Source organism: Phocoena phocoena, chromosome 6 (assembly GCF_963924675.1).
Source record: "Phocoena phocoena chromosome 6, mPhoPho1.1, whole genome shotgun sequence".
NCBI classification, from domain to species: domain Eukaryota; kingdom Metazoa; phylum Chordata; class Mammalia; order Artiodactyla; family Phocoenidae; genus Phocoena; species Phocoena phocoena.
This window is the reverse complement of record NC_089224.1, coordinates 72,543,517-72,551,805: the sequence shown is the minus strand read 5'-3', so window position 1 is coordinate 72,551,805 and position 8,289 is coordinate 72,543,517.

The window sequence follows — 8,289 nt, the reverse complement described above, 5'->3', positions numbered from 1 at the left end:
GAGCCGCCTATATGGGCAGGAACTGAATCATACTTAGCAGGACCTTTAGTCAGTGCTTCATGCCAGAGTCTTTCAGCTTTGGGCTACACATAGTGATGTCTGTTTTTGTCAACAATTTGCTCCACACACAGAAAACTATCTGGGCAAAGTTAATAGATAAAGGGAAGCGTGAACCATGTCAAGGACTCCTCCCCACTTTCCCACACTGCCTCTTCAAAAAAAAAACAAACAACGACACTTTTGTTTTCTTGGACTGATCTGGAAGTCAGATATAATAGTCAGATACGATATAAAGAATACTGCAACTGAATAAAGATGTTTCCAGTTACTCTGAAGCCAGGGTACCTTTTTTTTTTTTTTAACATCTTTATTGGAGTATAATTGATTTACAATGGTGTGTTAGTTTCTGCTTTACAACAAAATGAATCAGTTATATATATATATATATATATATATATATATATATATACATATGTTCCCATATCTCTTCCCTCTTGCATCTCCCTCCCTCCCACCCTCCCTAACCCACCCCTCCAGGTGATCACAAAGCACCGAGCTGATCTCCCTGTGCTATGCGGCTGCTTCCCACTAGCTATCTACCTTATGTTTGGTAGTGTATATATGTCCATACCTCTCTCTCGCTTTGTCACATCTTAACCTTCCCCCTCCCCATATCCTCAAGTCCATTCTTCAGTAGGTCTGTGTCTTTATTCCTGTCTTACCCCTAGGTCCTTCATGACACTTTTTTTTCTTAAATTCCATATATATGTGTTAGCATATGGTATTTGTCTCACTCTTTCTGACTTACTTCACTCTGTATGACAGACTCTAGGTCCATCCACCTCATTACAAATAGCTCAATTTCGTTTCTTTTTATGACGGAGTAATATTCCCTTGCATATATGTGCCACATCTTCCTTATTCATTCATCTGATGATGGACACTTAGGTTGCTTCCATCTCCGGGCTATTGTAAATAGAGCTGCAATAAACATTTTGGTACATGACTCTTTTTGAATTATGGTTTTCTCAGGGTATATACCCAGTAGTGGGATTGCTGGGTCATATGGTAGTTCTATTTGTAGTTTTTTAAGGAACCTCCATACTGTTCTCCATGGTGGCTGTATCATTTTACATTCCCACCAACAGTGCAAGAGGGTTCCCTTTTCTCCACACCCTCTCCAGCATTTATTGTTTCTAGATTTTTTGATGATGGCCATTCTGACTGGTGTGAGATGATATCTCATTGTAGTTTTGATTTGCATTTCTCTAATGATTAGTGATGTTGAGCATTCTTTCATGTGTTTGTTGGCAGTCTGTATATCTTCTTTGGAGAAATGTCTATTTAGGTCTTCTGCCCATTTTTGGATTGGGTTGTTTGTTTTTTTGTTATTAAGCTGCATGAGCTGCTTATAAATTTTGGAGATTAATCCTTTGTCAGTTGTTTCATTTGCAAAGATTTTCTCCCATTCTGAGGGCTGTCTTTTGGTCTTGTTTATGGTTTCTTTTGCTGTGCAAAAGCTTTTAAGTTTCATTAGGTCCCATTTGTTTATTTTTATTTCCATTTCTCTAGGAGGTGGGTCAGAAAGGATCTTGCTGTGATTTATGTCATAGAGTGTCCTGCCTATGTCTTCCTCTAAGAGTTTGATAGTTTCTGGCCTTACATTTAGGTCTTTAAACCATTTTGAGCTTATTTTTGTGTATGGTGTTAGGGAGTGATCTAATCTCATACTTTTACATGAACCTGTCCAGTTTTCCCAGCACCACTTATTGAAGAGGCTGTCCTTTCTCCACTGCACATTCCTGCCTCCTTTATCAAAGACAAGGTGACCATATGTGTGTGGGTTTATCTCTGGGCTTTCTATCCTGTTCCATTGAGCTATCTTTCTGTTTTTGTGCCAGTATCATACTGTCTTGATTACTGTAGCTTTGTAGTATAGTCTGAAGTCAGGGAGCCTGATTCCTCCAGCTCCGTTTTTCGTTCTCAAGATTGCTTTGGCTATTCGGGGTCTTTTGTGTTTCCATACAAATTGTGAAATTTTTTGTTCTAGTTCTGTGAAAAATGCCAGTGGTAGTTTGATGGAGATTGCGTTGAATCTGTAGATTGCTTTGGGTAGGAGAGTCATTTTCACAATGTTGATTCTTCCAATCCAAGAACATGGTATACCTCTCGATCTATTTGTATCATCTTTAATTTCTTTCATCAGTGTCTTATAATTTTCTGCATACAGGTCTTTTGTCTCCTTAGGTAGGTTTATTCCTAGATATTTTATTCTTTTCGTTGCAATGGTAAATGGGAGTGTTTTCTTGATTTCACTTTCAGATTTTTCATCATTAGTGTATAGGAATGCCAGAGATTTCTGTGCATTAATTTTGTATCCTGCGACTTTACCAAATTCATTGATTAGCTCTAGTAGTTTTCTGGTAGCATTTTTAGGATTCTCTATGTATAGTATCATGTCATCTGCAAACAGTGACAGCTTTACTTCTTATTTTCCGATTTGGATTCCTTTTATTTCCTTTCCTTCTCTGATTGCTGTGGCTAAAACTTCCAAAACTATGTTGAATAAGAGTGGTGAGAGTGGGCAACCTTGTCTTGTTCCTGATCTTAGTGGAAATGCTTTCAGTTTTTCACCATTGAGGACGATGTTGGCTGTGGGTTTGTCATATATGGCCTTTATTATGTTGAGGAAAGTTCCCTCTATGCCTACTTTCTGGAGGGTTTTTATCATAAATCGGTGTTGAATTTTGTCGAAAGCTTTCTGTGAATCTATTGAGATGATCATATGGTTTTTCTCCTTCAATTTGTTAATATGGTGTATCACGTTGATTGATTTGCGTATATTGAAGAATCCTTGCATCCCTGGAATAAACCCCACTTGATCATGGTGTATGATCCGTTTAATGTGCTGTTGGATTCTGTTTGCTAGTATTTTGTTGAGGATTTTTGCATCTATGTTCATCAGTGATATTGGCCTGTAGTTTTCTTTCTTTGTGACATCTATGTCTGGTTTTGGTATCAGGGTGATGGTGGCCTCGTAGAATAAGTTTGGGAGTGTTCCTCCCTCTGCTATATTTTGGAAGAGTTTGAGAAGGATAGGTGTTAGCTCTTCTCTAAATGTTTGATAGAATTCGCCTGTGAAGCCATCTGGTCCTGGGCTTTTGTTTGTTGGAAGATTTTTAATCACAGTTTCAATTTCACTGCTTGTGATTGGTCTGTTCATATTTTCTATTTCTTCCTGATTCAGTCTCGGCAGGTTGTGCATTTCTAAGAATTTGTCCATTTCTTCCAGGTTGTCCATTTTATTGGCATAGAGTTGCTTGTAGTAACCTCTCATGACCTTTTGTATTTCTGCAGTGTCAGTTGTTACTTCTCCTTTCTCATTTCTAATTCTATTGATTTGAGTCTTCTCTCTTTTTTTCTTGATGAGTGTGGCTAATGGTTTATCAATTTTGTTTATCTTCTCAAAGAACCAGCTTTTAGTTTTATTGATCTTGGCTATCGTTTCCTTCATTTCTTTTTCATTTATTTCTGATCTGATTTTTATGATTTCTTTCCTTCTGCTGACTTCGGGGTTTTTTGTTCTTCTTTCTCTAATTGCTTCAGGTGCACGGTTAGGTTGTTTATTTGAGATGTTTCCTGTTTCTTAAGGTAGGATTGTATTGCCATAAACTTCCCCCTTAGAACTGCTTTTGCTGCATCCCATAGATTTTGGGTCATTGTGTCTCCATTGTTATTTGTTTCTAGGTATTTTTTTAATTTCCCCTTTGATTTCTTCAGTGATCACTTCGTTATTAAGTAGTGTATTGTTTAGCCCCCATGTGTTTGTATTTTTTACAGATCTTTTCCTGTAGTTGATATCTAGTCTCAGAGCGTTGTGGTCAGAAAAGATACTTGATACAATTTCAATTTTCTTAAATTTACCAAGGCTTGATTTGTGACCCAAGATATGATCTATCCTGGAGAAAGTTCCAGGAGCACTTGAGAAAAATGTGTATTCTGTTGCTTTTGGATGGAATGTCCTATAAATATCAATTAAGTCCATCTTGTTTAATGTATCATTTAAAGCTTGTGTTTCCTTATTTATTTTCCTTTTGGATGATCTGTCCATTGGTGAAAGTGGGGTGTTAAAGTCCCCTACTATGAATGTGTTACTGTCGATTTCCCCTTTTATGGCTGTTAGTATTTGCCTTATGTATTGAGGTGCTCCTATGTTGGGTGCATAAATATTTACAATTGTTATACCTTCTTCTTGGATCGATCCCTTGATCATTATGTAGTGTCCTTCTTTGTCTCTTGTAATAGTCTTTATTTTAAAGTCTATTTTGTCTGATATGAGAATTGCTACTCCAGTTTTCTTTTGGTTTCCATTTGCATGAAATATCTTTTTCCATCCCCTTACTTTCAGTCTGTATGTGTCTCTAGGTCTGAAGTGGGTCTCTTGTAGACAGCAAATATATGGGTCTTGTTTTTGTAGCCATTCATCCAATCTGTGTCTTTTGGTGGGAGCATTAATCCATTTACATTTAAGGTAATTATCGATATGTATGTTCGTATTCCCATTTTCTTAATTGTTTTGGGTTCGTTATTGTAGGTCTTTTCCTTCTCTTGTGTATCTTGCCTAGAGAAGTTCCTTCAGCATCTGTTGTAGAGCTGATTTGGTGGTGCTGAACTCTCTCAGCTTTTGCTTGTCTGTAAAGGTTTTAATTTCTCCTTCAAACCTGAATGACATCCTTGCTGGGTAGAGTAATCTTGGTTGCAGGTTTTTCTCCTTCATCACTTTAAGTATGTCCCGCCAGTCCCTTCTGGCTTGCAGAGTTTCTGCTGAAAGATCAGCTGTCAACCTTATGGGGATTCCCTTGCATGTTATTTGTTGTTTTTCCCTTGCTGCTTTTTTTTTTTTTTTTTTTTTTTTTTTGCGGTACATGGTCCTTTCACTGCTGTGGCCTCTCCCATTGCGGAGCACAGGCTCCGGATGCGCAGGCTCAGCAGCCATGGCTCACGGGCCCAGCTGCTCCACGGCACGTGGGATCTTCCTGGGCTGGGGCACGAACCCGTGTCCCCTGCATCGGCAGGCGGCCTCTCAACCACTGTGCCACCAGGGAAGCCCCCTTGCTGCTTTTAATATGTTTTCTTTGTATTTAATTTTCGAAAGTTTGATTAATATGTGTCTTGGCATATTTCTCCTTGGATTTATCCTGTATGGGACTCTCTGTGCTTCCTGGACTTGATTAACTATTTCCTTTCCCATATTAGGGAAGTTTTCAACTATAATCTCTTCAAATATTTTCTCAGTCCCTTTCTTTTTCTCTTCTTCTTCTGGAACCCCTATAATTCGAATGTTGGTGAGTTTAATGTTGTCCCAGAGGTCTCTGAGACTGTCCTCAGTTCTTTTCATTCTTTTTTCTTTATTCTGCTCTGCAGTAGTTATTTCCACTATTTTATCTTGCAGGTCACTAATCCGTTCTTCTGCCTCAGTTATTCTGCTATTGATCCCATCTAGAGTATTTTTCATTTCATTTATTGCATTGTTTATCATTGTTTGTTTCATCTTTAGTTCTTCTAGGCCTTGTTAAATCTTTCTTGCATTTTGTCTATTCTATTTCCAAGATTTTGGATCATCTTTACTATCATTATTCTGAATTCTTTTTCAGGTAGACTGCCTATTTCCTCTTCATTTGTTAGGTCTGGTGGGTTTTTATCTTGCTCCTTCATCTGCTGTGTGTTTTTCTGTCTTCTCATTTTGCTCATCTTACTGTGTTTGGGGTCTCCTTTTTGCAGGCTGCAGGTTTGTAGTTCCCGTTGTTTTTGATGTCTGTCCCCAGTGGCTAAGGTTGGTTCAGTGGGTTGTGTAGGCTTCCTGGTGGAGGGGACTAGTGCCTGTGTTCTGGTGGATGAGGCTGGATCTTGTCTTTCTGGTGGGCAGGTCCACGTCTGGTGGTGTGTTTTGGGGTGTCTGTGGACTTATTATGATTTTAGGCAGCCTCTCTTCTAATGGGTGGGGTTGTGTTCCTGTCTTGCTAGTTGTTTGGCATAGGATGTTCAGCACGGTAGCTTGCTGGTCGTTGAGTGAAGCTGGGTGCTGGTGTTGAGATGGAGATCTCTGGGAGATTTTCGTCGTTTGATATTATGTCGAGCTGGGAGGTCTCTTGTGGACCAGTGTCCTGAAGTTGGCTCTCCCACCTCAGAGGCACAGCGCTGACTCCTGGCTGCAGCACCAAGAGCCTTTCATCCACTCAGCTCAGAATAAAAGGGAGATAAAGTAGAAAGAAAGAATTAGTAGAAGTAGAAAGAAAGAATGAAAGGAGGGAGGGAGGGAGGGAGGAAGGAAGGAAGGAAGGAGGGAAGGAAGGAAAAAAAGAAAGAAAGAATATAAAGTAAACTAAAATAAAGTAAGATAAAATATAATAAAGTTATTAAAATAAAAAAATAATTATTAAGAGAAAAAAAAAGGACGGATAGAGCCCTAGGACAAATGGTGGAAGCAAAGCTATACAGACAAAATCTCACACAGAAGCATACACATACACACTCACAAAAAGAGGAAAAGGGGAAAAAATCATAAATCTTGCTCTCAAAGTCCACCTTCTCAATTTGTGATGATTTGTTGCCTAAAGGAGGGAAAGAAAGAACGAAGATAACATAAAATAAAATAAAGTTATTAAAATAAAAAGTAATTATTAAGAAGAAAATAAAAAAAAAACAAATAACGGACAGATAGAACCCTCGGACAAATGGTGGAAGCAAAGCTATACAGACAAAATCTCACACAGAAGCATACACATACACCCTCACAAAAAGAGGAAAAGGGGAAAAAATCATAAATCTTGCTCTCAAAATCCACCTCCTTAATTTGGGATGATTCGTTGTCTATTCAGGTATTCCACAGATGCAGGGTACATCAAGTTGACTGTGGAGCTTTAATCCGCTGCTCCTGAGGCTGCTGGAGAGATTTCCCTTTCTCTTCTTTGTTCTCACAGCTCCCAGGGGCTCAGCTTTGGATTTGGCCCTGCCTCTGCGTGTTGGTCGCCGGAGGGCGTCTGTTCTTCGCTCAGACAGGATGGGGTTAAAGGAGCAGCTGATTCAGGGGCTCTGGCTCACTAGGGCCAGGGGGGAGGGAGGAGCACGGAGTGCAGGGCGGGCCTGCGGCGGCGGCACAGGCCGCGTGTCGTTGCACCAGCCTGAGGCGCGCCGTGCGTTCCCCGGGGGAGTTGTCCCTGGGTCCCGGGACCCTGGCAGTGGCGGGCTGCACAGGCTCCCCGGAAGGGGGGTGTGGATAGTGACCTGTGCTCGCACACAGCATTCTTGGTGGCGGCAGCAGCAGCCTTATAGTCTCCCGCCCGTCTCTGGGGTCCGCGCTTTTAGCCGCGGCTCGCGCCCGTCTCTGGAGCTCCTTTAAGCAGCGCTCTTAATTCCCTCTCCTCGCGCACCAGGAAAGAAAGAGGTAAGAAAAAGTCTCTTGCCTCTTCGGCAGGTCCAGACTTTTCCCCGGACTCCCTCCCGGCCAGCCGTGGCGCACTAACCCCCTGCAGGCTGTGTTCACGCCGCCAACCCCAGTCCTCTCCCCATGTTCCGACCGAAAGCCCGAGCCCCAGCTCCCAGCCCCGCCTGCCCAGGCGGGTGAGCAGACAAGTCTGTCGGGCTGGTGAGTGCCGGTCGGCCCCGATCCTCTGTGCGGGAATCTCACCGCTTTGCCCTCCGCACCCCTGTTGCTGTGCTCTTGTCCGCGGCCCCGAAGCTTCCCCCCCTCCGCCACCCGCAGTCTCCGCCCGTGAAGGGGCTTCCTCGTGTGTGGGAACCTTTCCTCCTTCACAGCTCCCTCCCACTGGTGCAGGTCCCTTTTGTCTCTGTTTATTCTTTTTTCATTTGCCCTCCCCAGGTACGTGGGGGGTTTCTTGCCTTTGGGAGGTCTGAGGTCTTCTGCCAGTGTTCAGTAGGTGTTCTGTAGGAGTTGTTCCACGTGTAGATGTATTTCTGTGGTGTCTGTGGGGAGGAAGGTGATCTCCGCGTCTTACTCTTCCGCCATCTTCCCGGAAGCCTCTCCAGGGTACCTTCTTAAAGAGAGGGAATGGTGAAGATTGGAGAGCAGTTTGTAAATCTGCAAAACTGAAAATTTGGTTTAATATCATATGGTTGGTTTCTACTTAAATGCTGAGTCTACCTACTGCCTTCTTTACTCCTGAATTATGTATAATTGATTAAGAGAGCTTCTCTTATATTGGAAGTTTTTAAAAAGAGATTTTGGTTATAAATGACATATTAGGGAGAGTCTATTTTTTTTCATATTGT